The sequence below is a fragment of the Puntigrus tetrazona genome, unplaced genomic scaffold (genome assembly GCF_018831695.1).
Source record: "Puntigrus tetrazona isolate hp1 unplaced genomic scaffold, ASM1883169v1 S000000233, whole genome shotgun sequence".
Lineage (NCBI taxonomy): Eukaryota > Metazoa > Chordata > Actinopteri > Cypriniformes > Cyprinidae > Puntigrus > Puntigrus tetrazona.
In genome coordinates this window covers 20,440-40,876 of record NW_025047901.1, presented here as the reverse complement: position 1 = coordinate 40,876, position 20,437 = coordinate 20,440, and the positions used below count along the sequence as shown (strand labels likewise).

Below are 20,437 nucleotides of genomic sequence, written 5' to 3'. Positions count from 1 at the left end.
CTTGAGTTACATGCTTTCTTGTCTTTGTTGCCCTCAAAAATATATTCTGTTTTTCTCCTTCATGTTTGTTTTGTGAGTTTCCAAAAAGTTTTGCAGCTCTGTAATAAAAAAACAAGATTGAAGATAAAAAAAATATACATAATTGAGAAATATTTTCCTTACCTGCATGATCATATAATAAGCGCTCTTAACATTAAGTCATTTGATGACAAATTCATAGATTGAATTTGGTACAAATGAAGGCAATTATCAACTAGTGATGTATCATAAACATGCATAAATATAGTATACTAACAACAGCAAGACAATATACACAATCAGTAACAATATAAAGGAGTGATCTGGCAATATGCATAATAGGAAATTCATAACAGGACATATTGTCTAGGACTAGAAAGGAATAATTGCAGTATGCAGTATGTGTCTTTTTAAGAGAATTGTGTAGGAGAGGAGATTCTCTCTATATATTTATAGGTCATAAATATATTTGATCTGGCAGAGGTGGCGGTTATATCTGATTAGTTTAAATGTTACATCTGGATTATAGCCCCAACCCCAGAAACTCATTTAAATAAGGTTGTTTATTATGTTTTAATAAACTGGATATTTTGAAGAAGGGAATAAACGCTTCAGCCAAAATCAACATTATAATTTGTCACCAAGCCAGCAGAGTGAGCTCTTGCCTCTGGGTGATCTGCGATCACTCCCTCTGCTGCTTCTTCCTGTCTGAGGACTATAAAGACTGTTGCAAGCCACTCACCTGCAGGTTGCATTGTTACGCCTGTTTTGTTTATTGTTCCCGAGTTTCCGAGTTCTTGTTTCCCACCTGGTTTTGACCCTGCCTGTCTTCTGATTCTGTGATTGTTTGCTGCCTGACCTGACCACCGCCTGTTCTTGATTTTGTTATTGCCTTGCCTCTGATATTCCTGTTTGCCCTGTTTGACGCCCTGCCTGTTTGACCATGACTTTCTTCAATAAAAGCCTGCACATGGATCCATACGCCTCAGGCCCCTCTCTCATGACAGAATGCAACTCACACCAGGATTCAGCGGCTTTTCATCTGATCCATGGCCAGGTAGGACCCTCGCTAGGACGTTTATTGGCCCCTCAAGCAAGGCACCCGATCAATTGAGGATTATACACAAGAGTCTCTGGACATGGCTTACCTCTCTCTGACATACCTGACAGCTTATTGATTGAGTTGTTTCATGAGAAGTAAATCAGCCACTCAAAGCGAAACTTGTTTGAGGGTCCACGTGAGTCACTTGCACACGGTTATTGAGTTTGGTTTAGTGTTGTGACCAGGGTCAGCTTTTCACGTTGGGTGTTGAGGAGGAAAGGACAACGCATCAACTCCAGTAATGGCTGCCTTCCCGAGCGCTGCCCAAGATGGCGCCTTCCCGAGCCGCTGCCCAAGATGGCCGCCTTCTTCCCCATAGCTGCTGCCCAAGATGGCGCCTTCCACGAGCGCTGCCCAAGATAGCGCGCTTCTTCCCAGGAGCCGCTGCCCCAAGATGGCGCCTTCCCGAGCGCTGCAGATGGGCGCTTCCTCCGAGCCGCTCCCAAGATGGCGCCACCTTCCCAGAGCCGCGTCACAAGATGGCAGCCGCCTTCCCAGAGCCGCTTCACAAGATGGCGCCGCCTTCCCAGAGTCGCTTCACAAGATGGTCGGCAGCCTTCCCGAGCCGTTCCCAAGATGACGCGCCTGCCCAGCGCCGCTTCCCAAGATGGCCGCCTGCCCAGCGCCGCTTCCCAAGATGGCTGCCTGCCCAGCGCGGCGCTTCCCAAGATGGCCGCCTGCGGTGCAAAGCCTCCAGTACCAGCGCCTCGTGCAAAGCCTCCAGTGCCAGCGCCTGCGTAAAGCCTCCAGTGCCCGCGCCTGCGTGCAAAACCTCGAGTATCCCACCCTCCCACCCTTGCTACACGTCGTCGATGGATCCCCAGCAGCCCCTGCACTCATCCTCTGCCTCCACCTGGAGCTCGCCACGGGTCTGCTAGTCTCCATCCGCCGCCATGGGTGAAGGATCCCTCCGGCTACACCTTGATCGGTAAATCGACCATCCGTTGCCTCAGGATTCCCTCCTCCAGCTTCGCCTCGTCCCTCCATCCCTCCCGGCTCTGTCAGGCTCCTCCCTTCCCCGGCTCCACCTCAGTCCTCTGTCGCTCTGGCTCCGCAGCGTCCTTCGTCCCCCGTCTCCGTGTCAGTCGCGAAGCCTGCCGCGGTATCGCCTAGGACCTCCAAGCGCCTCTGTGTCACCCTGGCTCTTCAGCTCTCGCCTCCACCTCAGTCTTCTACGACCCCTGCTCCCCACGTTGGTCGGCTCCATGGGGTTGATGGCCGTTACCTCTCCATGGCTCCTCCTCCGTGGGCTCCACACACTGACCATCATGGCTGGGCTCTGGATCGCCTCCCCGCCTCGGACTCCTCCCCGTCTTCTCCCTGGCTCCTCCTCCGTCTCTTCCCGCCATGGACTCCGTTTGCTGACTCCTCCCGGAGCCCCTCCCAAGCTCCCAGTTTTTGTTTTATTTTGTTTGTTTTGTGGAGTGCCAGGAGTCGCTCCTGGACCAAGCCAGCAGAGGGAGCTCTTACCTCTGGGTGATCTGCCATGATCACTTCCCTCTGCTGCTACTTCCCTGTCTGAGGACTATAAAGACTGTTGTAGGCCCCTCACCTGCAGGTTGCATTGTTCGCCTGTTTTGTTTATTGTTTCAGTTCTTGTTTCCCTAGTATTGACCCTGCCTGTCTTCTAATTCTGCTTGATTGTTTGCTGCTATGACCTGACCACCGCCTGTTCTTGGATTTTATTATTGCCTTGCCTCTGATATTCCTGTTTGCCCTGTTTGACCATACCTTTCTTCAATAAAAAAGCCTGCACATGGATCCGCACGCCTCAGGCCCCTTTCTCATGACAGTATTTGATCAGTTATGATTAATTAAATACATCTGACTATGATTATGAAGAATACGTTAATCAGCGTAACTAAACTAACAAAGCGTTACTTTCGTCTCGACAGGATCTCCTGAGGATTCAAGTTACTTTTATATACTGAAAAACTAACAAGGCAAACTAAATAACACATCGAAGACTGATCATTACTGTGACATTACTGTGAAATAAGAAACACAACATGTAATTTAAAAAAGAATTACCGCCGTAGTAATTTACTTCATAGCTGGAAAACCTTTCTGGTGTAACTGCAGGAAACAAGGACGAAATCACGTGATATTTGGCAGCTCTGTAAAGGGTTGTGTGCTCAATGTGCTGTTATATAGTTTGGAATGCAAATATAGTCAGGGCTCTGAGAATTTTTTTTTACTTTTATCCGTGTTAATTTCGCTCTGGTTAAGTCAATAACACATTTATATTGAGATGAATTCAATTGCGTAGTTTGTCAGTGTATGTCGCCCCAGAGGATATGTACTCCTGGGTATGATCATTCTACTTAAAATATAATAATTCTATCATATTTTCTGTATTAGGCTTTCTAATCACTGCACAATTTTATTAATAATATAAGATTTTTACAAACAGTGTGAAATTGATCTAATAAACTTGGCTATGACATGACTTGGCTGTGATGCATGTAAAAAGAATAAAATGTCTATTAATAAAGCGCTAGTGGTAAACAAAAAGATCATGAGAAAGCGTAGTTTAGCTATTGTACTTTTATGTTTGCTAAAGGAAAGGAAGCTGTGATAGAGGAAGTTTGAGGTATTTGACTCTTGTTTTGGTCACAAAATCATATGAGGAGCCACGGTAACAGAAATCGGCAAGATTGTTTCACAATGTCCATCTTTCATGAGGGACAGGCAAAAACTAGGATCTCACTATCATGAAAAACTGGAACAGTGTTGATGTAGATCAGGCATATACAGTGTTCAGATTTTTGGCTGTAACACACTAATTGTAGATGTTGTTGATTTACCTTGTTTTTCTCTGTGTTCCTCTGCCATCTCTGAGGATTTCTGTTTATCTGGTAGAAAAGAAATTAGTTGAGATATTATTCCACAGAATTAAAATGCTGCTAAATCAGAGTGAGTCTTTGTAACATTATCAGTCTTTACTCTGATGTTAGTAGTACTAGTAGTGTTTCTAGTCATAGTAAAAAGTAAATGTACCGTTTCCTTCAGCATTTGAGCCAAAAATGGTTACTGGTCCTGTGAAGGTGTTCGCAGTCAATAGAGGAGCATTTACACTCGCACCTGTTTCAGAATTTATATCAATGCTGACTGTGAGTCGGGGCATTTTCTCATCTGGACTGGATCTTAGTGTAACGAAGAGAGAGATTATTGGATTTCAGAATTAAACACAAAATATACATTTAACAGAATTACAGAGTTCTAGATGGTGCGAATTTGGAATGAAGTACTACAGGAGATTATTTAAAAAACATAAATATATGATTCAATGGATCTGCCTAAATATGGAGAAGTTTGTAAAAATAATAATCAATAAATCTACTTCTAACATCACAACTACTAATACAATGAGTCTACAGCAGATACAGATGGCGTAAGCGTGACTAATCAATCCAGAGCCAGTCCGTATCCAGACCTGATTTGTGGATCAGGAGCTAGAGAGCCACTTCTACAGCCCTGACCCTCAGTGGAGACCAGACCACCTAGATGAGCCCCAGAGACAGATCCTTGGGTGAAGAGGTCATGGCCATGGGCACAAAACCACGTTATCAGACAATTCTGTCTGGGCGGTGGAGAACTGGCCCTACAACTAAACCTGGATTCTCCCAAAGATTTTCCTCTATTTCTGTCACTGGTAGAGCTTTGGTTCCTTGCTGCTGTTGTTTATGTGGAGGGTGTAAATATACCCACATAATTAGCCTCCTGTATTTCTTGTATTAACTTCTAAAAGGAGCACATTTTCTTTTCAAAAAAGAAAAGACAAAAAGTAGAAAACCACTGGTTCAGTTTAACAGTTTCACTTCTTTTTATGTTCAGCTCATGTTTGTTAGATTGTTAGATAGATTCATGACACAGGCTTATTTATGTACTAAAGTTTCTTTACCTTATTTTCTCTTGCTCTAAGCATTTATGTTCACATGTGAATAACAAAGTAATAAAGAATATTAAAATATATTAAAATCAAGAATGCTAAAAAAATTATATCAGAAATCGGCAACAACAACAGCACCTTCCATGTATCCAGATTCTGCTCCAACGTCATCTTCTGTCATTGACTTCTGCAGGACAAGAAGAAAAGGTTTGAATTTTACTGGAAGAAATTATGTATCCTTAAAGAGATTTTTCAAAAGGATAATAGTAAGACCTTTATTTTTCAGCTTGAAATCAGATTATTATGTTATTATGTTATGATATTATGACCTTTTGAAGTTTAGTTACCATGAAACTGCTATTTTACCACAACCAAAAAATCAACCTAGTAGTAATAAATAAATGTACATTTACATTTGACCGCACATGCAACAAATGGCCAGGACCTACATGTTAGGTATTATTCAGTTGAGAGAATGATTAATGGCTGAATCTGAATATATCATCACTGTCAGGCATGAATCCTGCATCCCCAATTATCCCCAAATTATTTTTCAGGAATTAAAAAAATACTGTATATTTTTCGAGTTATTAAACATTGCTTTGTTAAAGTGGATATTATACCTTATATTGCTATCGCACACCAACATTAATACATTTCCCCAAAATCATGTTTTATCAAACATACAACATTTAGGACTTGGGAGCAGGGAGATACAAGATTACACTATCTTTGATTAGAATGGTATGGACACAAACATGGTCACATGGAGCCAAGGCTTTCTGAGCCAATAAAAAGCTGTTACTTCCTAAACCTAAATTGTGGTTACCTCCTAAACTCTATTTTTAAAATGTTTAAGAACTATAAAATGTGAATGAAGGGTCTGAGGCGTGCGGGATCCATTCCTGAGCTTTTATTGGCTGAAGGCATGGACAAAGCAGGCAGGCGTTGAAACACAGCAAACAGGAGTATAAGAGGCAAGACAACGAAAAGTCAAAAAACAGGCAGAGGTTGGGTCAGGCAGTAAACAATCAAAGTATCAGAGAAAGCTAGGATCAAAACCAAAGAATCTAATATAAGGAAAACACAGGGCTAGGGCTAACTAGAAACAAACAACAATCAATCAATGCGACCTGCAGGTGAGGGGCCTGCTTCAGAATTTATAGTCTTGAAACAGGAAGTAGCAGCAGAGGGAGTGATCACAGATCATCTAGAAGCTCCCTCTGCTGACTTGGTGACACAGCCCCCTCCTACAGGAGCGACTCTGCAACACTCTACAAAACAAAAACAAAACAAAAACTGGGAGCTTGGGAGGAGGTTCCGGTGGAGGACGGAACCCAGGAGGAGCAAGCAGAAGGAGTCAGGGAGGGTGCAGACGGAGGGGGAGGAGCCAGGGAGAAGACCGATGTAAGGGAGGTGAATCAAAACCTGTATATGCATTAAGACTGATCTGAGAAGGGATATCCAAAGGAACAAAGGACTTCAAAAGAAAGTAAACAACACCACCCCCATTGTGTTAGTATTATATGTCATGTGTCTTATGAACCCATTGTTCTTCACTTCATGTTTGGTCTCATTTGAAAGGTCTCAGTGCGATTGAGTAAATTCTGGTCTCAATTTCACAGTAATCACTTATATTATGGAGAAGATTAAGAACTTGGTAGAACTGTGTTCTGTTGAGAAGGAGGTGTGTCCTCCTTTTGGGTCTCTGAATGTGTTCCGGCCAGGTGTGACACTGGAGCACGGGAACCTAAACACAAAAGGTACCAACTAAATTTGGTATCTCTTTGTCTGGTCTATATAAGGAAAGTGACAAAACCACAACAAGGCGCGATTCTGTAGCCAGATCAGCCCGTAGTGTGGTGTGTTTCCCCATACACTACACTATGTACTTTTAAAGACCAGGTATACTGACCATTTAAGTTTGCTTTATTTTGTTTTTGTGTTATTTTTGTACTGCTGATCAGTTGTGCAAATGTTTATCAATTATACCAATTTGGTTCCTGCCTGGCAACATAAATGTTAATCATGATTAACTTGTAATATTGTCTGAAATAACTTTTCTTGTAGGTTAGTAACTACTGAGGTTTTCCGCATTGTTGGCGTCTAGGGTGAGTCAGATCAACGATCGATGAATGGAGCCGTCTTGAGATCTTGACTGGCCACCAAACTGGCTTAGCATGCTATTACTTAGGGAATGCATAAAAATTACTCTTTTTGAGTCTATCGAGGAGATGGCTGCATTAAGGTAAGCAATCTCTGGAGTAGCCTCTGACTAAGACCTGACTAGCCCAGATGTGTTGTGAGTCTGTTCTGGCCAAACAAGGTCTCTAAAGCGACCCAGACTCCTAACTTGACGATAAGTCGAAACTAGGAAATATTATAATTAATTAATGATCCAAATTTAATCACAACTAGAGGATCAGCAGTTACATTTAAGTAAATATAAATCTAAAATCACGAAAAGATTGGAGTCAGATAAAATTATGTATAAGGTCAGTACTATAATTGAAACCCAAAGATTAATAAATATTAGTGATTTTTAACTTGAGACACAAAGAAAAGACCGAACACGCATTGACCTTTGACCAGGGCCTCTGGATTCAATCTGCAGGAAAAGGGGACCCTTACACGTCCAACGTGTGACCTCACAAATGCGCTTCTGGAAAAAATTGTCAAAATTCCCATAACCCTGTGGACAGCCTTCCCAGAAGAGTTGAACCTGTTATAGCTGCAAAAGGGTGGATCGACATCATTGAACCCTACTGATTATGAATGGGATGTCACTTAAGTTCATAAGCGAGTCAAGGCAGGTGAGCAAATAATGAAGAATCTAAGTCAAGCCTTATTGGGATTTCTGCTTCATGTGAATTCTGGAGTCTCGGCGCACCATGGTGCTACATACTGGTTACACATAGGTGAACATATAACAGTGAATAAAAGCTATAAAGCTTGTTACGTCCGTATAGTCCTGGGAGGTTGTTTTTCCATGTGTGTCTCTCTCTCTCTCTCTCTCTCTCTCTCTCTCTCTCTACTGTCATCTCACAGGATCTGTGATTGGACAACACGACTGTCGATCTTCATCAATTGCATTACACCTGTAGCCACGGGATGTCAACACTGTCTCGTATAAAGACCCGGATGACACGCGTGAAATGGAAGAGAGAAGCGTTTGTGTTTGGTTATTTGCTCTCCACGTTTTTGCTTTATTGGCTTCCATTTTGATTCTGGTTGGTTAATAACCGTGTGTTAAGTTGTTTCTCTTTGTTTTGTGAGAACTAGAATACTGAACTGCATTCGTGCTGACTAGCCTCTCTGTTGAAGTTGAATTCTGTCCTCACACAACTTTCGACATTTAGCGATGGGACTAGCTGAGTACGTCACGCGGACGTGACATCTCGCAAACACACAGGGTAACATTTGTTTAATCACACTAGTTAGTGAAGCGGGTGCAACGTTGTATTTATATTTGTTAGTTAGGTGTAGTTAGTGGCGTTCTACGCTGAAGATGTTACTTTTTTCTTTGTTAAATTAATTTGATTTGTTGTTAGTTAGAGAGTTTTGTTTTATTACTTTCTTTTCTTTCAGCAACCGCTCTGTCCTCGCTTATGTTATCAATTTTTGTATATAATTTGTAAATAGGTATTTAGGTTTAAAAGTATTTTGGGGTTTATTTTTATTCTCAGATTGTTGTTGGTGTTGTTGTTATTATTATTGTTGGTTTGGGAGTAGTTTGTTCACGTGTGAACTTTTTCACTAAACAAAAATCGTAGAACAATTTGTCTCTGCCTGTTTAATTACACACCACACTTTTGCTTAAAAAGCAGCAGTAGCCGAACCATGTTTATTTTCTTTTTATTTTAAATGTTACCTCCTAATATCTCCTAGCGTGGCCAACCAAATAGGGAGCCGTAACATAGACTGGTGGCAGCCAGAGGGTGCCTCTACCAAGACTCAGGATAGAGAGCGCGATGTAAGAAGAGTGGAGTCATAAACGCGAGTCAGATCCGTTCGCAAGCATTTTAATAAAAAATAGTCAAACAGGCAAGGTTCGGTAACAATAGCTGAGATAACATAGAGCAGAGCAGGAGTCGAAAACAGAGTCAGGGAATAGGCCACCGTGGTTGAGCAGCAAACAATCGTGAAGCGAAACACGGAACAAGGTCAAACACAGGAAGACAACTTGATAGAACAAGCGGTTAGAATTACCAGCGGAGCAAAGGATAAGACTATGCAATGAGTACAATCTGTTAGCAGCTTATATAGTAGTCTAATGGGGTACACCTGGACAAGTAATCAGGGCTGGAAATGGAGTTCTGAGGACTAATATTCTGGGAGGTTTCTCCGGTGGCACGTCGGAGAGAGCCACAGAGGCGCGGTTCATGACATGAGATCGCAGCCCTGTCAGGGCAATGCAATGCGGACATAGCCTTTCCACGTAACGCCTCTTCTGCATGCTGGAGACCCAAACACTGAAGGCACAGCTTATTGTTGGCAGTCAGGAAACAACCACACCAAGTGGAAATGTCCAAAACAGCATTCTTAAAAAGATGTTCAGAAATTTCTCTTTATTTTGAAGAAAAGCACATTTGCTAATTAACAAAAAATGATGATGTGTTTGTTGTTAGAGTGATAAAAAGAAAAAACAACTCCAGACAGCGCTTGTCAATGTCAGAAGGATTTAGATGACCAATCAAATCAAAGAGGGCAGGGCTTTACTGTTTCAGTGCCACACACATATAACTCTGAAGTTAAGAAAAGTTAGAAAATTCAGTGGAACAACACAAGAAAAAAGTTGTCATGTGCTCAGTGTGCCCCTTCTTTCCAGTTCTAGTTAATTGTCTTCAGCCGTGTCTCATTAATTTAGTCAATTATGTTGTGTATTTAAGTCCTGTGTTTTGAGTTCACTTTTCTGATCGTCAAGGTCTATACGTGGTTTTTTGTTCTGCCTGCCTGTCTTGCTGCTTGTGTATTATTGTTTTGCCCGGATTAAATCTGTTTAAGTTTATTTTACTTCTAGAATTACTTTTCTCATGTCAAACCACCAATACATGCAAAAAAGGAGGTGCAAAAAGGCATTCTTAATAAATCTATTAGTAATGAGAAAAGTAGTCATGCCTGCCCCTTGTCAGTGGAAATTAATATTATAAACACCTATCACCTATCAACATGTCAAACAAGACACATGTCACCTTTCAACACCTTTGTAACCTTATTGTTGCAAAACATACTGATGACATTGATTGCAGAATGATTTCTATACTTCTGAATGACCAATGAACACGGCCATAATCCAGATGTAGCTTTTAAACCAATCAGACACGTACAATTTTTCTCATTACATTAAGTAACAATCATAGACCCCCTCACCCAATATACAAATTAGGTGCCAGTCTGTCTTTGAATGACTCCCAGGTCCTGTTAACAAGGTAACCAGGACATTCTCTTTAAAACAGACACATACTGCATACTGCAATTACTCCTTTCTCATCACGTTTACATTGGTTTCTCGGAGAGAAGAAACGCTTTCGAGACTCGAAATTCAAAAAACTTAAACAGATTTAATTCTTTAACTTGCAAAAAGGCAAAATAAATATACAAAAGGCAGGACAAACCAAAAACTACACGTAGAGGAGCTCGGGAACAAAACAGAGTAACATTGCTACATTAGCAACTTTGATAATCCAAACAAGGTGCACACGAAAACACAGGGCTTAAAAACACAGGAAATTAACTAAATTGACAAGACGCAGCTGGAGACAATTACACATCAAAAAGGGGAAGGCAGGCACAGACAACACGTGGTTCTCGAGACAAAAACAATAACAAAAGTCCAGAGTGTGACATAATGTCCTCTCCCGGAAGGTGCGTCCTCGCACCCTAAAGTAACAAATAACAAAAACAACAACTCGGAACTGGGAATACCGGATCTTGGGAGGAGGTTCGGTGGAGGAGCGACCCCAGGAGGAGGCAAGCACATGAGTCCAGGGGGCACAGTAAGGAGGGAGGAGCCAGGGGAGGACACAGGAGGAGTCCGGAGCAGGAGGAGATCCAGAGCCCAGCCATGATGGTCCATGGTGGAGCCGGACGGAGGGAGGAGCCATGGAGGAGGGCAGCCATCGACTCATAGGTCCGACCGGCGGCGGAGCAGGTGGTGCAGGAGACTGAGGCCGAAGCGGAGAGCCGAAGAGCCAAGGCAGTGACGTCGAGGCGCTGGAGGACTAGCGCGACCGCGCGCCGGCGACCAATGCGGAGGCGGGGGACGAAGGACGCGGCGGAGCCAGAGCGACTCGAGGACTGAGGAGAAGCCGGAGGGAAGGAGGAGCCTGACAGAGCCGGTGGGATGGAGGGGCGCAGGCGGCCGAGGAGAGGGGAATCGAGGCGGCGGATGGTCGATTTACAGACCAAAGGCGGAGCCGGAGGGACGATGGAGCCTGGTGGAGCTAGTGGACTGGACGGACCACGTGGAGAGGAGGGCTAGAAGCCCAGGGAGCCAGCCGGACGGGTCTACGAGGCGAGGGAGGAGTCCGAGACTCGGAGGCGGGCCGGTGAGGCGAGGATCGCCCACCTCGGACGGCGATGGGGACCGCAGACCCGTGGCGAGCTTGTGATGGTGAGCTGAGGATGAGCGTGGGGGCTGCTGGGATCCCGCCGTCATGGTGTGACTAGGTGTGGAAAACTGGAAAGCGCATGAGGCGCTGGGCACTGGGAACTTGGGAGAGCGACGGGCGGCGGGCACTGGAATTTCGGGGAGCGACGAGGCACGGGCACTGGAACTTCGGGAGAAGCGCGCGGGCACGGGCACTGGAGACTCGAGAGCGCTTCTGAGTGCGGGCACTGGAACTCGGGAGCGCTCGGGTCTGGGCACTGGAACTCGGAGAAGGCGCTCGGGAACAGTCTCTGGGGTGCTAACAGGGCGGCTGGGGCGACCAGCGGGCTAACAGGGACGGCTAGGCGGGGCCGAGGAATTCAGGATACAAGGGGAGGTGCCCAGTCTAAGTCAAAGTCAAAGTCCACATCCAGTTCCTCTTGTAGATCCAGCAGCCCCAGGTGGATGATCAGCTCATCCTCAGCTGATGTGTGCGGTGGGCGGAGCTCCACCCAGCGCTCTCGCTGTCCCAACGGCTGTCTCCCACGCTGCAAGCTCTGATGCCCGCTCACGCACCTGGTCTGTCACGCAATCGACGGGTCAGTGGCGCTCCACGGCTCTGTCGCTCTCCTCAGCCGATGGTTCCGTGGTCCGTCCTAACCTCGGCGACTATCGCCTCCGTGAGGCTCAGGTTTTAACTCCGCGACGAGAGATGATGCTGGGTTCTGGATCTGGAGTGGGGTTGGTGTGGATTTGTCCTCCAGCGCAACCGTCATCGGCGAGTTGCAGGACACCAGCACCCACTCGATGTAAAGCGCGGCGGCTCGAAGAGCCGTCCCGGACAGCTTTGCCTCGTGTGGTGGTGTTCAGTCCGCGGAAGTGAATCGAGCACAAAAAGCCGTCCGGGAAGCGCGCGAGCTAGATTCGAGAGGCGAGGAAGTCCTTAGTATAGCCCTCGAGAGCGGCGATCCTCCTGCTCCAGCAGGAGGATGAGGAAATTTGGGTCGTTATGCGAGAGAATCCATGAAAAAACCCAAAAAAAAAGGGAAAAACGTAGCTTTTACTTTGCGTGGTCGGATTATCCTGTCACGCTTACGTGGTTTCTCGGAGAGAGAACGCTCGAGACTCGAAATTCAAAAAAACTTAAACAGATTTAATTCTTTAACTTGCAAAAGGCAAAATAAATATACAAAAGGCAGGACAAACCAAAAACCACACGATAGAGGCTAAGGGAACAAAACAGAGTAACATTGCTAACATTGTAACTTTGATAATCCGGACAAGGTGCACGAAAACACAGGGCTTAAAAACACAGGGAAATTAACTAAATTGACAAAGACGTGGCTGGAACAATTACACAATTACACATCAAAGGAGGCAGGGCACAGACAACACGTGGCTCGGGACACAAAAACAATAACAAAAAAGTCCAGAGTGTGACACTTTCATTAAGACCTAGACAATTTGTCCATGAATTTCCTATTATGCATATTCCAGGATCATTGTGCATGTATATTGTTACTGTTTGTGTATTTGTCTTTTGTGTTGTATACAACATTTATGCAAGTCACTAGTTAATACCACTTCATTCATACCATGTTTGGTATCTATAAATTCGTTATCAGATGACTTAGTTGAGAGTGTGAGTGTATGATCATGCAGGTTGCATGTATGTTTTTTCTTCTTATATATTTTTATTACAGAGCTGTGTAAAAGTTTTTGAAAGTTATAAAAAATATGAAGAAGAAAACAGAATTTATGTTTGAGTGGTAACTTGAAGACAAGGAAGCACAACTCAAGGCTGTTTACACAGAACTGTTCATCACAGAGGGAGATATGAAAGATGTCAATCACGAACATGAGATTCTGAATATTGATGATACCTTCAGGAACAAAAAAATCACAGAATAAACCAATCAAATATAGTGATATATTTACTGAATTGATAAAAATACTGAGAAAAGATTGTTTCTGACTAAAAAGTCGCTGGCATTGGAAAAACTGTCTCTGAGCACAAGTTCATCCTAGACTGGGCAGAAGGAAAAGCTAATCAAGATATACACTGTGTGTTCCTGCTTTTATTCAGAGAGATTAACTTAATGACAAATGAAGATGTCAGTCTCCACGAGATTCTGCTGGAATTTATCTTGAACAGAGGAAGGACCTGGGAGGGAAAAAGCTATATAGGGAATGTAAGCTGGCATTTATATTTGATGGACTTGATGAGAGTCGCCTGTCTCTAAATTTTAAAAGTAGATCACTGAACACTACTGAGGAAAGTGCATCTGTGGATGTGCTAACTTTTACAAGTCTGGTCAAAGGAACCATTAGCTCTTGTCTGGATGACATCACAACCAGCAGCAGCCAATCAGATCCATCCTCAGTATGTGGCGTTGTTTACAGAGGTGAGGATTCACTGACCAACAGAAGGAGAGTGCTTTGAAAGAGATTCACAGATGAGAGTCTGTCCTCCAGAATCATCTCCACACATGAAGACGTCTCGTAGTCTCATGATGTATATGCCACATTCCTGTATTCTGTTGGTTCACAGCCACAGTACTTCAGGATATTCTCACTGAGAACCATGAAGAGAACATCAACACAACACTCACTGAAGTGTACATTCACTTCCTTGCTGATACATGATACCAGAAATACAATGAACAAGAAGAAAGAGAATGTTCAGAGCACTTAAAAATTAAATAAAAAGATGATTTTAAAGTTAGCCAAGTTAGCATTTGATTCAACTAAAAAGGAAAACATTGTGTTCTATAAGGAAGATCTGAAAGCGTGTGGTACTGATGCAAGTAAAGACACTGAGTTCACAGGAATGATCGCTGAGATCTTCAGAAGGGAACACAGACTTTATGGAGCAAAGGTCTTCTGCTTTGTGCATCTGAGTGTTCATCTGAGTTTCATCTGAGTTTCTTTCTGAATGTTCATCTGTTACCTGAACAAGAACATGCAGGAGCTTCAGTTTTTCTTTGATGAGCCAAAAAAAATGTCACATTGCAGGGCTTCAGAAGGCCATTGATAAGGGCAAAGGGAGTCAGAGAGGGCATCTGGACCTGTTCATGTGGTTTCTGATGGGCATTTCACTGAAATACAATCAAATCCTGCTGAAAGGCCTGATCACACACCCTGAAGACACTACAGAGTGCATCAAAAGTAACTAAATGTATTAAACAAAAACAAAACATGTACAATATCTCAGATGAAGCTCCAGTCAACCTATTCTACTGATTACTTGAACTCAGGATCATTCATTATATGAGAGAAACCCAGAGTTACCTCAGTTCAAATGAACATCCATGTGACGGCCCATGTGGAGGCCGCACATTAAGCGATCGGGTGAGAAATACAAAGTACACTAATGCACTAATCTATCTTTATTCATTTTGTTTAAATGGTTCATTATTATTATTATTTGAAATAAGACTCGCACACAGTTTGTTAGTTTATTTATTTTAAAGCAGTTCACCGTTTGGGTGCACACAAGTTGGTTTACTGTGTTTATTTGGTTTAATATATATTTCTTTGAGTTAAGTTACCATGTCGCGGGTGGTGTGGAGAGTGGCAGAGGTACCAGCTGTTCGTTGTGAGGTCCGGCAGTTTAAAGGCGACCCGCCACCACAAGCTGCTCTTTTAGTTCGCCCGGCTTGTTCCATCTAGCGGGGAACTTGTGAGGGAGCGCTGATGTAGTCAACTGTTTTGAATTATTTGTGAATCTTATTTTTTCCTTTTTGCTATATTTCTTTCTTCGTTTTATGATTTATCTAAGCAACTATTTGTTATGAAATGATTTGTTGTTGTTAGATTTATGTAAGCATTTAAAATATTGATTTCCTGTGTTTCCCTCCTTGTTTCTAATGGATTAGTCCGTTTGTATATAAGTGCTCTGTCATTTTGGGGTGGTTGAGTTGGGTTGGTGTTGTCTTTGAGTTGCCAGTAGTTTTCTGGTCTCTGTATTTTTTTTTTTGTTTTGTTTTTTTTGTTTTATAAGGCCTGCTTATTGATTTGATAATTTTTTGTGTGTTAATATATATTTTTGGCTCTTTATTAAAAGCATTTTTTCCCCTTTAAACTTTGTTTGTGCTGGTGTGAGCCCTTACAATTCCAAAACCTGGTGTGATCCTCACAATCCATGAAGAGATCTCTCATCTTCAATGTGCACAGTGTTGACCTACATACTGCTAATATCAGAAAAGGTGCTGGATGAGTTCAACCCAAAGAGATTCACATCAGAACAATCAGACTACAGGAGACTCATTCCAGCTGTGAGTAATTTCACTTTTTTTACATCACTAAATAATTATTTCTAAATGTGGAAAATATGATTTGAAATAAATATGAGAAATAACTGATTATAAAAGTACAATAAAATATTGCAAAAAAACGGACTATCCTAAAATAATTAGACTAAAATATTCTCTTTGGACAGATACAACGGCTGTGGTTTTGATGAAACATGCTGTGAAACTCTGTCTCCTGCTCTAAAATCATCAAACTATCTGACAGAGTTGGACCTGAAGTAACAATTCAGGATTCAGGAGTAAAGCTGCTTACTGAAGGACTGAAGAATTCACACTGTCAACTGAACATACTGAGGTATGACTTTCACTGAATTACTATGTTTAAATATGTGGTGTTAAATAAGATGTTTCATAACTATAGCTAGCATGTCTACATTGTAGTATAATTGTATCAGTGGCTTTTTACAGAAGAACAAAGGCAGGCAATGCCTACTTAAAAAAAACATAAAAGAAATTCAACCTAGAATTCTAGAAACTGGAATTTTTTGTAGCCCAGTTTTGCAATTTTTACATTTTGTGAAATAATTTTACTTTCTTTTTAAAATTTTGGTTTCTCACTTATGTTTTTTTCTTCATTGACTGCAATACATTTGAAGATAAACTATTGCAATGCTGTCTTGGCAGTCTTTCAGTCAGTGCTATCAAACCTTTACAATTCAGAATCTGGTAGCAATATTTAAAAATATTAAATATTATTTACTACATGTCACATCTCGGACTCTTTTAGTATTGTTTTTGTCTCGTGCCATGTGCTCTCTGTGCCCTACCTTCCCTTCATGTTTATTGTATAATTGTCTTCAGCTGTGTCTCATTAGTTTAGTCAATTATGTTGTATATTTAAGTCCTGTGTGTTTGTCTTCAGTTTGTCCGATTGTCGAGAGTTACCTAAACGTGGTTTATGTTCCTGCCTGCCTGCCTGCCTTCCTTCCTTCCTTCCTTCCTTCCTTCCTTCCTTAAGAGAATTAAATCCATTTAAGTTGTTTTACTTTGCTTCTAAGTGCTCCTTTCTGCGCGTGAAACCACGAACTTGACAGTACAATCGGACCGTAAAAGTAAATAGCAGCGTATTTTCCCCTTTTTGCTTTTTTGTCATGGATTCCCCTTATGCGATGGACATTCAACTTCCTCATCCTCTTGCTGGAGCAGGAGGATCGCTCTCCACGAGCGCTATACTAAAGGCTTCCTCGCCCTCGCGGCGACTCACGCTACCAGAGGGCAACTTCCCTGTGCTCGATCCATTTCCATCGGATTAAACACCACCACACGAGCGAAGCTGTCCGGAGGCGCCCTTGAGAGGCGTCGCCACACAGCGAGTGCCCCTCCCAGAACCAGAACCCAGCCCATTATCTCACGCGTCGCTGAGCCCAAGCATGTGCCCACCGATCGGCGCAGTCGCGCGGAGCCTGGCACGACCACGGAACCATCGCCAGAGAGGCGATGGGGCTGTGGAGGCGCCACGGACTCGAGCTGGCCTGACAGACCAGGTGCGTGAGCCGGCAGCAGAGTTTGCCACGGTGGAGACAGGCGTCTGCACTGAGAGCACAGGTGGAGCTCCACTCACTGCACATCGGCTGAGGATGGGCTGATCATCCACCTGTGGCTGCTGGATCTACAACAGGAGCTGGGCGATGTGGATTTGGACTTAAACTGGGCACCTCCCTGTATCCAGAGTACCTGTTGCCGTCCTGTTAGCCCACTGGTTCCGCCCCAGCCGTCCTGTTAGCCACTGGTTCCGCCCAGCCGTCCTGTTAGCCCGCTGGTTCTGCCCAGACGTCCTGAATGCCTGCCTCAAGACACTATTCCCCATGAAGCTCCGGGTCCAGTGCCCGTGCGCTCCATCCAGTGCCGCGCCACGTGTACTCCTCCAGTGTCCGTAGCCAGCGCCGCCTCAAGTTTTAACCACCCTCCCACCATTTGCCTGCGCCCGTCAATGGATCCCAGCAGCCCTGCGCTCATCCTCAGCTCATCATCTGGAGCTCTCCATCACCGTTGTGGGTGGAGTATCCCTCGCCTCACCTTCCCGCCTCCTAGGCTCCTAGCTCCCCTCACCTCTCCACCGTGGTCCGTCAGTCCACCAGCTCCACCAGGCTCCATCGTCCCTCCCGGCTCTGCTTTGGTCAGTCGTCGACCACCCGTCGCCTCGGATTCCTCTCCTCCGGCCGCCTCGTCCCTCCATCCCTCCGGCTCTGTCAGCCTCCTCCTTCCTTCCGCCGCATCCTTCCCGCCCCTGTCTCACATCGGTCGCCACAGGCTGGGTCCTCCAGTGCCTCCGCGTCACCCTGTCTCTTCGGATCTCCACCTCGCTTCAGTCTCCTCCACCACCTGCTCGCCGTCTGTTGGCCCCATGGAGTCGATGGCGCGCTCCATGGCTCCTCCCTCTCCGTCTGCACCTCTCCTGGACTCCTGTCTGCCTACCCCCTCCCTGGGGCCGTGCTTCCACCAGAACCTCCTCTTAAGATCTGGTATCCCCAATTCCTAGTTTTGTTTTGTTTTTTTGATGTTACTTTTAGGTGCGAGGGCGCATCTTCCAGTAGAGGGAGTTGTGTCACATCTCCAAACTCTTTTAGTATTGTTTTTGTCTCATGTCACAAGCTCTCTGTACCTACCTTCCTTTTGTGTTTATTGTATAATTGTCTTCAGCTGTGTCTCATTAGTTTAGTCAGTTCGTTGTATATTTAAGTCCTGTGTGTTTGTCCGATTGTCGAGGTTACCTACACGTGTTTTATGTTCTGCCTGTCTGTCTGCCTGTAATTATTATTATTTTGCCCGTTAAGATAATTAAATCCGTTTAAGTTTTACTTTACTTCTAAAGTGCTCCTTCCTGCTGTGAAATCACAAAAGTGACACTACACTTAAGTGTTCTTTTTTTTTGTCTACCATTTATTTGCACTCATAATTTGCACAATCGTGAGTAATAAAGTCATGAGTCTCTACCGTCAAACCTTACTCTGTTTATTTAATCATTTCTGTTTTTCTTTTGACTAACAACAGAGACAATCAAAAACACATTTATGAAAATGGCATTACACATACTTTATTATTAAATGTGACATATTATGCAAAAATCTGGTGTTTGACCCCAATTGTGTGGCTGCAGAGTGTGAAAACAACCAACTTGTGATGGTAAATCCACCCACTTATTTATTTATAAAACCAGTTATTCAGTAGCAGCCTCTCTAAACAAGCTTTTTCAGATTATCCCTATATTAATGTCACAGTAGGGAAAAGGTCCTACCCAGGTGTGATTTGCTCTGCCTATTAGCATAAACACATGCTTTGTGAATAATAAGTCAATATAAATCAGGGGTTTTCACAAACGTTTCTTAAAGATAGATTACTACAAATGAGTTCAAACATCCATTCAACATTGTTGTTCATTGTTCATTGTTCAACATGTGCTGTCTGGCATCGGAGAAGGTGTATCTTTTATCTTCTGGCTCACTTCTAAAGTGCAACCCTCCTATATAGACTACAGGTGCATGTCAAAACTTTTGGGAAAGTCTCATACAGCTGGAGACCTCCTTCTCAGAAGCTCACTATAAAAACACAGCCATCTTATCAGTCTGCTCTTCTGTGAAGATCTTTCTAAGATATCCTCCTCTCTGCGTCGGGAACTCAGCACTCCATGGTAACATTCCTATTCTTCAAAAGTTCTTACCAATACATATTTTATCTCTGGCTATACTTTAACTAAATGCTACATATATCATACCTAATGTCTTTTCTCAATAAAACTACTTTTAAACATGATGCTGTGGTGAGTCTTTATCTCTACTATTCAATAAAGTGAATACAATACCATGTGTTCTGTGTATCTTATAAATACTTATCAAATAAAAGAATACAATATTAAATATTAAATCAGTAACACATCACAATGTGTTCACAATAGAAAAGTATCACTCAAATAAACAAGGCAAACTTACAAAATTGGGAAAACGTCCTGTTTCCCTCAACAATATAATATATATATATATATACACACATACATGTTTAAAAAATGTTTACAGCACATTAGAGTGAATCCTGTTTGTTCATATTTGATCATGTTTCATGAGTGTTTCATGATTAAGACAGTATTTAATCTTTACTTACATGAATAAGGAAGTGTCTTTCTGCTCCACAGCTGAAGACTTGCTTTGATCAAAACGTTTCTAGACAACTTCTCAAAATGTCTTTGTTTTTTCTCTTTATGTTCATGTATGTCCGCATAAACATTAAAAATCAGGATTAGGTTAATGATAAGGTTTTTTGATCAGAAAAAACGATCAGGTGTAAACGTCACATGCAAATATACAAAGATTGCATAACATCAAAGTATCGCTTGAGATCGACTGACACAGTTCTGTGTTCTCTTTACTTTCGCTCTCGCTTGGTACTTTGATTTGTACTTTGAACGAGGTCATTCAACGAACACACACCTAAGCACTTTATTTTTCAACGCGGAAGTAAATACGAGGACGTCCTTACTTCAAATGTGTTAAACTTCCGTTTCACGAGCAGCTAGTAGAAACAAACACAGA

The 20,437-nt window shown here is 43.1% G+C and overlaps 1 long non-coding RNA gene across 1 annotated transcript; it reads right to left on the bottom strand.

Annotated features, from left to right (window-relative positions):
• LOC122333283 lies at window positions 1–20,196 on the bottom strand. The gene is made up of 5 exons (XR_006248612.1): window positions 20,010–20,196; window positions 5,151–5,199; window positions 4,121–4,266; window positions 3,928–3,975; window positions 1–98 (listed from the first exon to the last, which is right to left on the bottom strand). It is a non-coding gene; the product is annotated as an uncharacterized LOC122333283 (long non-coding RNA).
• Between the last annotated feature and the right edge of the window lie 241 nt (window positions 20,197–20,437).